Source organism: Kogia breviceps, chromosome 14, assembly GCF_026419965.1.
Source record: "Kogia breviceps isolate mKogBre1 chromosome 14, mKogBre1 haplotype 1, whole genome shotgun sequence".
In the NCBI taxonomy this organism is placed as follows: Eukaryota; Metazoa; Chordata; class Mammalia; order Artiodactyla; family Physeteridae; genus Kogia; species Kogia breviceps.
In genome coordinates, this window is record NC_081323.1 from 11,625,034 (window position 1) to 11,638,037 (window position 13,004).

A 13,004-nucleotide genomic window follows, 5' to 3' on the forward strand; every position below is an offset into this window, starting at 1 on the left:
CCAGAGTCTCCCAAACTCTAGTCGGCTCTGAGTTTTGTGCTCTCTGCCTTCCTTAATCTATATTTTAAAGGGACTGCCCACCCGCCTTTCTTCTAAACTAAACCTGTTTCTGTACAAAGGAAACTATATATCATTAGCAGGAATGGAAAACCTATGTAATGAATTGAAGATAATGATGAAAATAAATACAATAAGAGCTAAACAACACCATTGCATCCTTGCCAGATGCTTGCTTGCTCACCCAGTCTGGAAGCAGAGCCTGCTGGAGCTTTGTTAGAAGGGATGAGAGGGTTAGCTAGATGATAAGGAGCTGTTAGCAGCAAGGAAGCATTTTCCTTGAGGTGCTCAGAGCAGTGCAAGAGAATCCCTGTGGGGAAAACTGCCTTCCTGTCTGGGACCTGATACCCCATGTGACCTAGAACAGCCCACAGCTCGACCCCAGCCCAAACCCTTCTCCTCTGGTCATCCAGGCCCTCCCAGGCCCTGCATGCAGAGTCTGTGCCCAGGGTGGGATGGGGGATCCTGGGAACAGAGTCTGACTGTCCCTGTCACCCTCTGCTCCTCCCTGGCAGAGCCCCTCAAGGAGCGTATACAGCTGGCACTCAGCCAGGCCTCCAGAGCTTGGCCTACAGTCACTCAACGTTCGGTGTCTGGTCTCGTTTGGTTGTTTTTAATAGAAAAATGTTCCCTGCACCACCAACTCTTTCCTGGGCGGGGTTTGGAATCCATTTCCAGATGGGAAATAATTTTAGGGAAAAGGAACTGCTAAAATTATGGGCCACTCTGCTGCCAGCTCCCACCGGAATGAGCCAGCCTCGGTTCTGGAACGTTCCTGAGGTGGGGAAGCTTGGTCTGAGCTGGGGAGAGAAGCCAAGATGGATTGTTGAGACTGGATGTCTCGCCCGGCTGAGCTGTGGTCAGGTTACATGGGCACCCGTACCTTCTCGGCTCCTGCATTCAGGGGCTAACCCCCATCCTCATTCCTCACAAATATCCCTGATCAAGCATCTGAATCTGGCTGCCATTTTGCAGGAAATGCCAAGGCTAGAGTGTGCTGTGTTACAATCAGCCCCAGGGAAATCAACAGGTCAGACAGCCCAGGTTCTGCAACAGGTGAACTGTAAGTAAAAGAAACAAATGGCAGGGGAAACAGAAATTAAAAGGCTGAAAACATATCAATTTTTTTGGGAGGGAGTGGCCATGCTGCACGCGGTTTGCGGAATCTTAGTCCCCCGACCAGGGATTGAACCCGGGCCCTCAGCAGTGAAAGTGCGGAGTCCTAACCACTGGACTGCCAGGGAATTCTCAATCAATTTTTTTTTTTTAATGGGCAAGAAAAAATATAGCCTAGGGATACAAACAGAAGTGATAAAACTATAAAGAAACACAAGAGTTAACTCTAAAAGTCAGGGTCGTGGTTCCCTTTGGAAGGAGGGAGGGGCTGTCCCAGAGTAGGACGGGGCTCCTGCAGGGGCTTCTGGGGTAACTGGCCAAGTTCTGTTTCTTCACCTGGAGGTGGCCACAAGGAAGTTTAGTTGCCTTATCATAAATCATTAAGGTATATGTCTGTACTGTGTGGTTTTCTGTATTTGTGTTTTATTTAAAAAAATTAAAACAAAACAAAACAAAAAAGACCACGGACTTGTCCCCATGCAGATGAAGGAAGGGAGGTTTGGTGGAGTGAAGTGGCTTTCCCATGGGTGAGTAGAGAGCTGTGATTTGAGCCCAGCCTATAACCCGAAGCTTGTTTATTCGCCATATATTTGCCAAGCCCATGGTCTGTGCCGGGGCCTGGGAGTGAGAGAGACGCATTCCTGCCCTCACAGTGCTGAGAGGCTGGGCATTGGGACAGGTCAGGGACGGGGACCCCCTCCTCCCAGGACACCTAGCGATTCTGGATAAAACATGGCAAGGGGCCTTTTAAAGGGATGGCTGGACTCGCAGAATTGAAGGAAAATAAACCTTCAGGGGCTACAAGCAGAGAGGAATTGAATAGTGTAGCCTGAGCTCATGACATGGAGGGTTTACCCACCACAGGGGGATGCTAGGGACTTTAGAAAAGATTTTTAATTTTGAAAGAAATGAAAGTTGCAAGAATGGTATAATGAACTCTAAAAACCCCTTTACTCAGATTTACCAATTGTTAACCACATTTTGCTACATTTGTTTTATCATTCACTCTTTCTCTCTCTCTTCTGGAGAAATCTTTTTTTTTTCCTTTTTTCCCCTGAATCATTTGAGAATACATTGCAGACATGATGGTCCTTTACCCCTAAATATTTTAGTGTGTATTTCCTACGAACAATGGCATTCCCTTATCCAACCCTGTAGCCATCAAATTCAGCAGCTTTACTAGAGATGCTACCCAAAGCCCATAAACGTTTTGGCAGCTGTCCCAGTGGTGTCCTTCATAGCAATTCCCCGCCCCCCTCCATCCAGAGTCCAATTTGGATTGTGCGTCATACACAGTCGTCATGTCTCTTCTCTCTCTCTTTTTAAAAAATTTATTTTATTGACATATAGTTGATTTACAATGTTATGTTAATTCCTGCTCTACAGCAAAGTGATTCACTTATACACATATATACATTCTTTTTCATATTCTTTTCCATTATGGTTTATCACAGGATATTGAATATAGTTCCCTGTGCTCTACAGTAGGACTTTGTTGTTTCTTTCGTCTCTTTTAATCTGACAGATTCTGTGCTTAATCTTTATAATTTTTGAGGAGTACAGGCCAGTTATTGAAATAATTATTGATTGTCATTATCATTTACCGGTGATGTTAAATTCGATCAGTTGGGGGAAAAGGGGCTGGGGGGTGAGGGCAGAAGCAGGGAGGCTGAGGACGGGCTTGTGGCAGTTGTCCATGCAGCGGTGGCAGGAGAGACGGAGGGACTGAGGAAGGTTGAATTTGGGACTCTGGGGGGAAGGGACCTCCTTTTTGCTCAGTGGTGCACCCTGCCCTCCTCCATTGCCCATAAGCTGTGTGACTTGGGCAAGTTACTTCACCTCTCTGTGTCTTAGTCTTCCCATCTGTGAAATGGGGACCAGAGCACCTCTCTAGAGGGTGGCTGTGGGATTAAAGGAGTTAACACGTGTAAAGCACGTGGCTTCTAGTAAGTGCTACAAAGTGTTGGCCTCTGTTACTCTTATTGTTGGGATCATCAAAATCATCACTTCCCTCCAAACTTCCCAGCAGTGAATCCAGACTCCAGAACTCCAAGTAAATCTGTTTTTTTTGTTTTTTTGGCCACGAGGCATGTGGGATCTTGGTTCCCCGACCAGGGATTGAACCTGTGCCCCTTGCAGTGGAAGCACAGAGTCCTAACCACTGGACCACCAGGGAAGTCCCAAGAACTCCAAGTAAATCTGGAGTTTAACTCTTGAAACCGAGTCCATTATCCATGCATCTTGCTCTGACCTCAAGAGTCCCAGCCCCTAAAACCTGGGACCCTTGTACCCACTCCTGGCACTCCGTGACCCCCATCACTGAGTTTCTGACCCTGACTCCAGTCTCCCCAGTCCTGTCTGGGACCGACACATTGGTGTCCACTTGGACATGAGATCATGGCACATCCTCCCTCCCGTCCCTACCTGCCCTCACATCTGACTCTTATACTTGTCTCCGGAAACCGGCCACTTCACTGTTCCACAGCCTGTCCAGGCCACCATCTTTTCTCACCTTTACAACTACAACTGCTTCCTTGCTGGTCTCTTGCGTTAAAAAGAAAGCAGTTTCATGTTTAATTTCAAGTCATGCAGCCTGTCGTACAAATTCAAACAATACAGAAGCATGTCAAAATTTAAGATCGTATATTAAATCTGGAAAGTGGTTAATAGTAGTGGTTTCAGGGGAAGGGTTAGGGACAACTGGTTCATACTGTTTGTATTTCATTGTTTAAATTTTGTGATCAACTGAGTGTTGCTTTTCCATTTAAAAAAATTACATTCAAAACATAGGCAAGACATGTGAATGATAAAAGTTCAAATGGCGCATAAAGGTAAGCAGTGAAAGTTAAGTCTTTTCCCCACCCTGACTCCCAGCTCTCCCAGTTGTCTTTCCCAAGGCAGCCCTGTTTCCAGTCTCACATGGGCTCCTCCAGAGAAAGTCTGACCATGACACGACCACAGACACTCTTTATTTACACAAATAGAAGCATAATACAACCCATGTCTCTCATCTTGCTTTTTCCTCTTGACATATCATGTTGATCTTCCTAATTGATCAAATAGGATGATGATATCTTGCATCATCCTTTTCCACAGCTGCGTAGTATTCCATTATGTGGCTGGACTGTATTTTACTTAATCATTCACTTACTGCTGGGCCCTTAGGTTATTTCTAGCTTTTTGCTCTTACCAGATAATACTGTAGTAAGTGTGTTTCTCCTTAATATCTTTCTTTGTGTGTGAGATTTTATGACACATTTGTGCATTTTGCATTTTGATCTGTATGATCAAATTGCACTTTGTAGAGATTGTACCAATTTATTCTCCCACCAATGATGTGTGAGGCTTCCTCTTTCCCCACAAACTTGCCAATACCGTGTATTGCGAACTTTTGGATTTTGTGGGCACTCTAATAGATGAAAGCAGATATCTTAGTATAGTTTAAACCTCTCTTCTTAAATTGAGAGTGAAGCAGACACCTTTCATTTGTTGCGTTAAGCATGCTATCAGTTGGTTTGTGTCGGGGAACTCCATGGTTTTACTTCGTTATATTTTGTTGTATTTTTTTCCCTTCATCCTTAATGCCCAAGCCTGTGACATCTGTCTCTGGGTATGTATGTGTCTTTGTAAAACAAGTAGTAGTATTTTACACGTGGGTGTTTTTAATTTACAGACCAGTTCTTCTGTTTCCCACTTCTTTCACTCAACATTCTGTTTCCAAGTTCTCTGCGTGTTGCTGGGGATGAGTGTCTCCTGCTATGGTGAAACACCATTATCTCCACCGCCTTCCTAGCAGGCCGCTTGCTCATGTCCTTTGGGGGCGGAACATTTTTTTGTCATGAGAAAACCTGGGCCCTGAGCCTGTCTCCTTTGAAGGCAGGAGGGCCTGCACCTCTGGAAGGAGGAGAGAGCTCCAGCTGCTACGTGACTAATTGGGTCCTGCTGGGTCCCCCCGCCCCCGGAAGGACAGGCTGGGGCTGGGCAGCTGTCTGCACACGCCACCTGGCACGGCCTTGGGAGGAGAGCTCTTGAGGGTGGGGGGTGCCGGCAGAGACGGGCTCAGGGCCGGGACTATCCCCTCTTGGAGCCACCCAGAGCCCAGGCCTTTTCTCTGGGCCTCCCACATGCAGCCCAGGGCCTGTCCGAGAAGTGAAAGCTCAGTCCAGGAAGGGGCTGAGCTAAGTGGTGAGGGAGTGAGACCACCCACATCCGTCCTCTTTCTGCGGGCTCAGGATGACAGAGTGGGAAGTGCTCTGGTGGGTACAGTGAGGCCAGGGGCTAAGTCACAGCGCCTCAGCCCTAGGCGTGTTGGGTTCCTCTGAGCCAAGGTCCCATGAGTAAGATGGGGAGGACCCCTGGGGTGTCTGAGTCACCTCCCGGGCCTCCCTTTCCGTCAGTCACCACACTCTGCTCCATCCACCCGTCCAGCCACCAAATGTTATTGAGCGCTGATTGAGCGCCAGGCACTAGGCATAAAGTAGTAAACCAGACGGACAACAATCCGTGCCCTCCTGGAGCTCTGTTGGCGTGGTGTGTGTGTGTGTGTGTGTGTGTGTGTGTGTGTGTGTGTGTGTGTGGTAGGTAGAATAATGCCCCCCCACCCCCATCCACATCCATTTAACCCCTGGAACCAGTGAATATGCTAGTTACATAGGGAGTTAAGGTGGCGGTGGAATTAAGGTTTCTGAGCAGCTGACCTTGAGCTGGGAGATGGTCCTGGATTATCCAGTGGGCCCAATTTAATTGCAAGGGTCCTTGTAAGTACAAGAGGGGAGCAGCAGAGTCAGAGCCAGAGGGATGCAGCACCAGACAGACTAGACCTGCCTCTGCTGGCTCCGAAGCTGGAGGGTAGGGCCGTGAGCCAAGGGATGCAGGCAGCCTGCAGAAGCTGGAAAAGGCAAGGAAGCAGATTCTCTCTCTGAATCTCCCCAAGGAAGTCAACCCTGCCCCTTGATTTTGGCCTAAGGAGATCCAGTTTGAACTTCTGACCTCCGGCACTGTAAGATAATAAATTTGTATTGTTTTAAGCAACCAAATTGTGATTTGTTACAGCTGCAACAGGAAACTAATACATGATAAAGAAATGAAACATATAATATGTTAGGTGGTGATAAGTGCTGTGGGGAAAAATAAAGCCAGATGAGGGATAAGGAATGTAGGGATGGTTTGCAATTTTAAGCACGGTGAACAGTCAGGTTCACCCTTCCCTGAGAAGGTCACATTTAACAGAGGCCTGAAAGAGGTGAGGACATGAAGCATATGGGTAATAGGGGAAAGTGTACCAGGTGGAGAGACCCACAAGTGCCAAGGCCCTGAGGTGAGATCATGCCTGGTATGTTGCAGGGCAGCCATTGTGATGGGAGGATGGAGGGGGGGGGGCTCAGGGAGATTGTGGGGGTGTCAGGTGAGTTCTGGTGAGATGGGCCTGGCACATGTTGTTGGCCTCTCAGCAAGACCTCTAAGGGCAGTGCTAGGCTGAAGGTCCCAGCCTCAGCAGTGGAACATGCTTCTCCAGACAGCAGCTGAACTAAGATCTGCCCCTTGCCCGGCTCCGCCCAGGCCTGCTGAAATGGTTTCCAAGTCACTGAAGTGAGGAAGGAACATACTCCCCTCCACCACCCCCCATCCCACCCCAGGTCTTGCTTCCTAGGCCAGCCTGTTGCTTGGAATTATTCTCTGGATCTCATAGCCTGATACAGCCTGGTCTAGGCAGGTCGGGCAGAGATACCGTGACCTCTCTCTCTCACCCCAGAACTGCCAGGCCTGGGAGGTGAAGGTTGCATTGCCTCCCTTGGGATCGTGGCCAGCGGGCCCGCCTATACTCTAGGCTTGGGCAGCTGGGCTGCAGCTGGGGGATAAAGGTTGCCATTTCCCCTCTACTTCTTGTGCTCTGTGACCTGGGGCTGGTGGCTCACCCTCTCTGGGCCTCAATCTCCACATCTGAGGCACAAGAGGTCGGATTAATCAAGGGTCTGAAATTGACAGCCTGCAGTCACATCCTTCCCGCAGAAGTGTTTAAATGTTTTGGATTAGCTGCCAGCACTTGAGAGTTGGGAAACTTCTCGTAAACTCTAGATTTCTGGCTTCTGTTGAGAAATGAGACGATCTGGCAGCTGGTGGCTGCAGCTGACTAGGGGCTATCACAGTCTGCGGCCAGCCAGCCCACTCCATCATTTCTCACTTGTGTCTTGGGATGCTGGGATGTCTGATTTCACAACCCTGGATCCTATGGCCCTCCGAGATCATTGCTTGAGCATTTAGTATTTGTAGGACCTAAGAGATAAGCTTTACACTGCCCGTTTTACAGATGAGGGAAGGGAGGCTTGCGGGGGGGGTGGGGTGGGGAATGTAGTTTACTAGGCTCACAGAGTCAGCACTGGGGCTGCCTCTCAGCCGCAACTGACTGATCAGCTGACAACTGATCCCAAAGGTCTTTGCCCAAAATGTACTGAATCCTGACATGGGCCTGGGCCATGGCCCTGAGCTGGACAGACCAGGTCCTGCCTTCATGGGCTGATGTGGTTCCTGGAGCCACAGTGAGCAACAAGGGAAACCTGGGCTTTCGGGTGAGATGTAGATGAACAGGGTGGTGACAGGCCAGGGACATGGGAGGGAGGGGGTGAAGTTGTAGCTGTCTCCCACGGAGCGAGGGTTTGAAGCCAGAGCCCCAAAGGCCCCCTTCCTCCTCTCGTGTCCATCGTGGACACTTTGCTGAGACCTGTCCTACTCTATGAGCTGACTTTCCACTAAGATGATGGTGACATGTGGCTCTGGAGTACCAGCACTGCTGCTTACCTGCTGTGTGACCTTGGACAAGGGACTTAGCCTCTCTGTGCCTCAGTTTCCAAGTCTGTAAAATGGAGACAACATGGGTGTCTACCACCCAAGGGCGTTGGTGGTGACATGAAATGAATGATGAATTATAGTCGCCTGGGGCATAGCTGGGGCTCAGTCACGGGGATGTGTGTCCACAATGTCCTTCCACTGGGGAGAGGCCAGAGGCTAAATAGACAGAGTATCCATTCCCTGGAGGACAGGGTAGCAGGAGGAAGGGGGGATGTGGGAAACATCACTGGGGGACCCCATGCACAATGGCGTGATTGGAACCCATCATTGACTGTACCCGCGGGAATTTTCCAACACAGCAGGGGGGCCCAGGCAGCCCCTTGGGTAGACAGGAGGCTGGCGTCGGTGTGAGGCTCTCTGCTGTCTCTCCCCCCACTCCCACCTGGAAGCTCTCTGAGGAAATGTTTTCACCACCCACGTTTTGTTTGTTTGTTTGTTTATTTTCGGGGTTTTTTTGGCCGCTCCACGCAGCATGCGGGATTTAGTTCCCTGACCGGGGATCCAGCCTGCAGCCCCCCGCAGTGCAAGCACGGAGTCTTAACCACTGGGCCTCCAGGGAAGTCCCTACCATCCACGTTTTCACTTTCAATGCTCCAGGAGCCCGGCCCCACTGGCCTCAGTCCTGGGAGGAAGATCACAGGTTTTCACTTTTCCCACGTGGTGAGAGGGGCCAGGACTTCTGCAGAGACACCATGAAGCCCTGACCCAGCCCCCCTCAGCTCTTCCTGATCCCTGGATCTCCCAGGACAGGGATTTTCTGGAGAAGGAGAGGAAAGAAGCAGGAATGAGGGAGGATGGGGCTGAGAGAGGCCTGTCTGGTCCCCACTTTGTCCCTCATTCACACAGCGTAGACACACAGCAGGTCTTCAATAAATGTTCAGTGCATGGATGGATGAGGAGGAGGGAAGGAGAGTGGGTGGGTGGGTGGATGGTTAGGACTTAATCCTAAGAACACTGATCTTGGAGGAAAGCTACTGGGTCATCGTCATGCCCACCGCAGACTCACCCAGGCCCGTTGCAGCTCCCCTGCCTCCTGGCTCCCTCAAGTCCAAGCGTCTCCAGGGTGAAGATGTGTCTTCCTTCAGAGACTGAGCCATGTGATGCCCCGGCTTCTGTGTGGGATATAATCACCCACAATACCTAGTACAATGCATTCGCCGAGTAAATAAACACACCTGGAGGCCACGAAGCTTAATCAGCCATCTCTGGTGCCCCAGGGGTTCTACGGTCAGGATGGCATCTAATCACAGCAAGCCTATGAGGGGTAAGATTATTGACATTCTACAGATGGAGGGCGTTGAGGCTCAGAGGAGATCTCGCGTGGAAGGGGGCGGGCGCGAGCCTAAGCTGATGTCCTCTGGCTCCCAGGTCAGTGCTTTCTCAGCCATGTCTGCTGGTCCCAGAACGACCTCAAGATGAGATCTGCCCTTTCAGGTGAGGGAAGAGGAGTGACAGAAGCAACCACAATTGTGCTGGTATTTCTTGAGCATTTACTATGTGCCAGACTTTCTAAGTATTATTTCATTTATCCTTCCTGAATCAGTCAGGTTCCACCAAAGAAACAGAATGTATGAAATAGATGAATGAATGAATCAGTAATGAATGAAAAACCTCCATCTCCATCCCAGTCCTTCCCACACCCCCAGAGGTAACTGATCTTATTTCTTTGAAATGGGCTCTTCCAGATCTTATTCCAGTGGTTCTAAACCAGGGGTGCTTTTGCCCCCGCCCCGGGCACATTTGGCAATGCCTGGTGACATTTTGGTGTCACACCTGGGGGAGCAGTGCTGTCAGCATCTAGTGGGTGGAGGCCAGGGATGCTGCTAAACATTCTGAAAGCACAGGACGGCCTCCACAGCAGAGAATTATCCTGCCCCAAGTGGTGCCTAGGTTGAGAAACCTTGTCTAATTCTCATTCTATGCAGCCACACAAATTTATACAGATTTGTAGAAGATACCAAGGGTTTTTTTGGGTGTTTTAAAATAAGTGATATACTATTATATATATCATTCTGTGCTTGCTTTTCTCTCTTAAGAATACATCTTGGAGATTTTTCAGGTCGGCATACACAAACCTCCCCAACCTTTTAAACAGCAGGACACATGTAGATTGTTTCCAGTTTGGGATTATGACAAACATTGCTTCAAGAAATATTTTTGGTTTCTCATTTACATGAGCCAGTAAGTCATTATTAAAAAATTTTTTGTGTGTGCTTTGGCCTGGTTGAGCTGGGATTTTAGCTCTTACCACAAAAGCACCTGGAACTCCAAAGAGAGTTGAAGGAGATTATTTCAAAGATCCTTCGAGCTTAGACATTTCCTGAATCCTTAAGTGGAGCACGTACCAGCTGGAGGAGGTGCTCTGTCTGAGAAGGCAGGGAGCTCACGGAGAGGCTTAGCAGAGAGAGGGAGGGCATGCCAGGTGGCAGGGACTGTGGGAGCAAAGGTCTAGCAGCAGGGGCACACACAGCACACTGGGTAAACAATGATAAAGCTTGCCCCTGGCAAGGATCTCAAGCGTCAAGCCATGTGCTAAGGACCCGCCTCTCTAAATGTAGCATCAGCATTGCTGGGGAGCCTATTGGAAAAGCAGAATCTCACGCCCTGCTCCAGACCTACTGAGTCAGATCCGTTTTTTTTTTTTGTTTTTTTTTTTAATATCTTCATTGGAGTATAATTGCTTTACAATGTAGTGTTAGTTTCTGCTGTACAACAAAGTGAATCAGCTGTATGCATACATATATCTCCATATGCTCTCCTTCTTGCATCTCCCTCCCACCCTCCCCATGCCACCCCCCTAGGTCATCACAAAGCATAGAGCTGATCTCTCTGTGCTATGCAGCAGCTTCCCACTAGCTGTCCATTCTACACTTGGTGGTGTATATGTGTCCGCGCTACTCTCTCACTTCATCCCAGCTTCCCCTCCCCCCACCGTGTCCTCAGGTCTGTTCTCTACGTCTGCGTGTTTATGCCTGCCCTGCCCCTAGGTTCATCAGTACCGTTTTTTTAGATTCCATACATGTGCATTAGCATATGGTATTTGTTTTTCTCTTTCTGATTTATTTAAACTGACAGCATGAGGGCCCTTATCCATCTCCACCTCTTAGAAGAAGGAGCCATTGGTGGGGCCTGTCATCTCTGATGGAGAGCAGAGCCCACTGTGGCTTAAACTGTCAGGACCTTGACTGTGATGCCTCAGCTCACCCAGAGGCCCCTCCAACATAAATCCACCTTCTTCATTCAAGTGTTCACACTCAGGCCTTTGACGGCAACCATCTGTACAAACAAAGTATTTGGGGGTCCAGAAAAGTGGTTCTTCTCTGGGCATAATTTTTTGGACTTAATTGTCCCCTCATCTCCAACTCCCATGCTTAAAAAGATCAAGACTGGGCAAAAGAAACGTATCATTTTCTTCCACATCTCTTAAGAAAACAAAAACACATTTGACTTCCACGCCTCCCCGAGGGAGAAGGCTGCTGGCACCGGGTCCCGCTCCGGAAGGCTTTGGATGTCAAGCTGAGGGTCGGACGTTTATTTCTGGTCTCCAATCTCCTGGCCTCTAGCCTCGACTCTTTCCCTTTCCCTGGATTCTGTCTCCCCAGATCTCCTGGACCCATCTCTAAGCGTCCATCTGCCCATGCAGGAAGGAAAAGCGAGCTCACAGTGTAAATATTTAGCCTGAAGGTCTGAGACAGAGTTTTGGGAGGCTGCCGGCAGCAAGGTTCCAGGCCCCAATGACCTCACAGCTTCTCCCAACGGCATCATCTTGGTCCTTTCTGCCCCTTCAATGCCCATCTCCCTCAGCCTCACCGTCCAGGGCAGTCAGTGGTGGCACCTAGAGGATGCTCGGTGGTGATGAGTGAATCTGGTTCCCCCATAATCTCCATCAGCACTCCCCAAGCCACCCCCAATAAACATACAGTCTAAGTTAAGGCAACTCACATCCCTAGCAGGCTGCCCCTTTGGAACAGACCGCCATCCCCCAGCCCCTCCCATATATACAACCTGGGTCTGCCACTGCAAAGAGCTGACCTCCTTCACAGCAGAGGTCAACATCCAGGGCTCTGAGCCAGAATTTGAATCCCGCTGCTTCTTAGCTGAGTGACTGTAGCAAGATGCTTTGGCTCTGAGCCTTTGTCTCCTTGCACCACGAGGATAACGCACTGGGACTTAACTGGGGGTGATTCTGCCGCCTGGGAAACATTTGGCAAAGTCTGGAGACATTTTTGGTCGTCACCACTGGCAAAGGGTGCTATGGGCATCTAGTGGGCAGAAGTCAGGGATGTTGCTAGAACATCCCACAGTGCAAACCTGGAGCCACACAACAGAGTTACCCAGTACAAATGTCAGTGGTGCGGAGGTGGAGGAACCCCTGGATAAAGTGATCCTCACGTCATAGGGCTGTTGTGAAGATGACGTACCCGAAGCAGCTCACACAGGGTCTGGCACATGCTAAGCACCGAGTCTGTGGCTTCGAATGTAGTTATTATTACTCTCCTCTGTTTACTGGCCCCTCTTCTCTCCAGCCCCAGACCATCTCCTAGCAGGATGCCGGGCGGCACCGTTCACAGTGCAGCACAGCTGAAGGCACCAGCTGGTGCTATGCAAAGAGGACCCCGTCCAAGCTGTTTCCACATCCCAACCATAGGCTCATCCTGCAGCCACCCTCTCACTGGCCTCCCTGCCTCCATGCCTGCTCCCTTCCATCCCCTCCTCCACATGGCCACCACGGTGAATCCCTAATCACCACATCACTTAGTGTTTTTTGAGCACTAAGAAGGCTCTAGACCTGTGTTGAGCACTTTTTGTACATTATCTTACTTGGTCCTTAGAAGAACCCTGAGAGGCAAAGACTAAGATTGTCTCCATTTCAGGGAAGGGGAAACTGAGGCTCAGAAAGGTGCAGTAACTGGCCTAAAGTCACACAGCAAGTGAGTGGCAGAGCTGGGATTTGAAACCAGGTCTGGCAGAGTCCGGATCTTTAA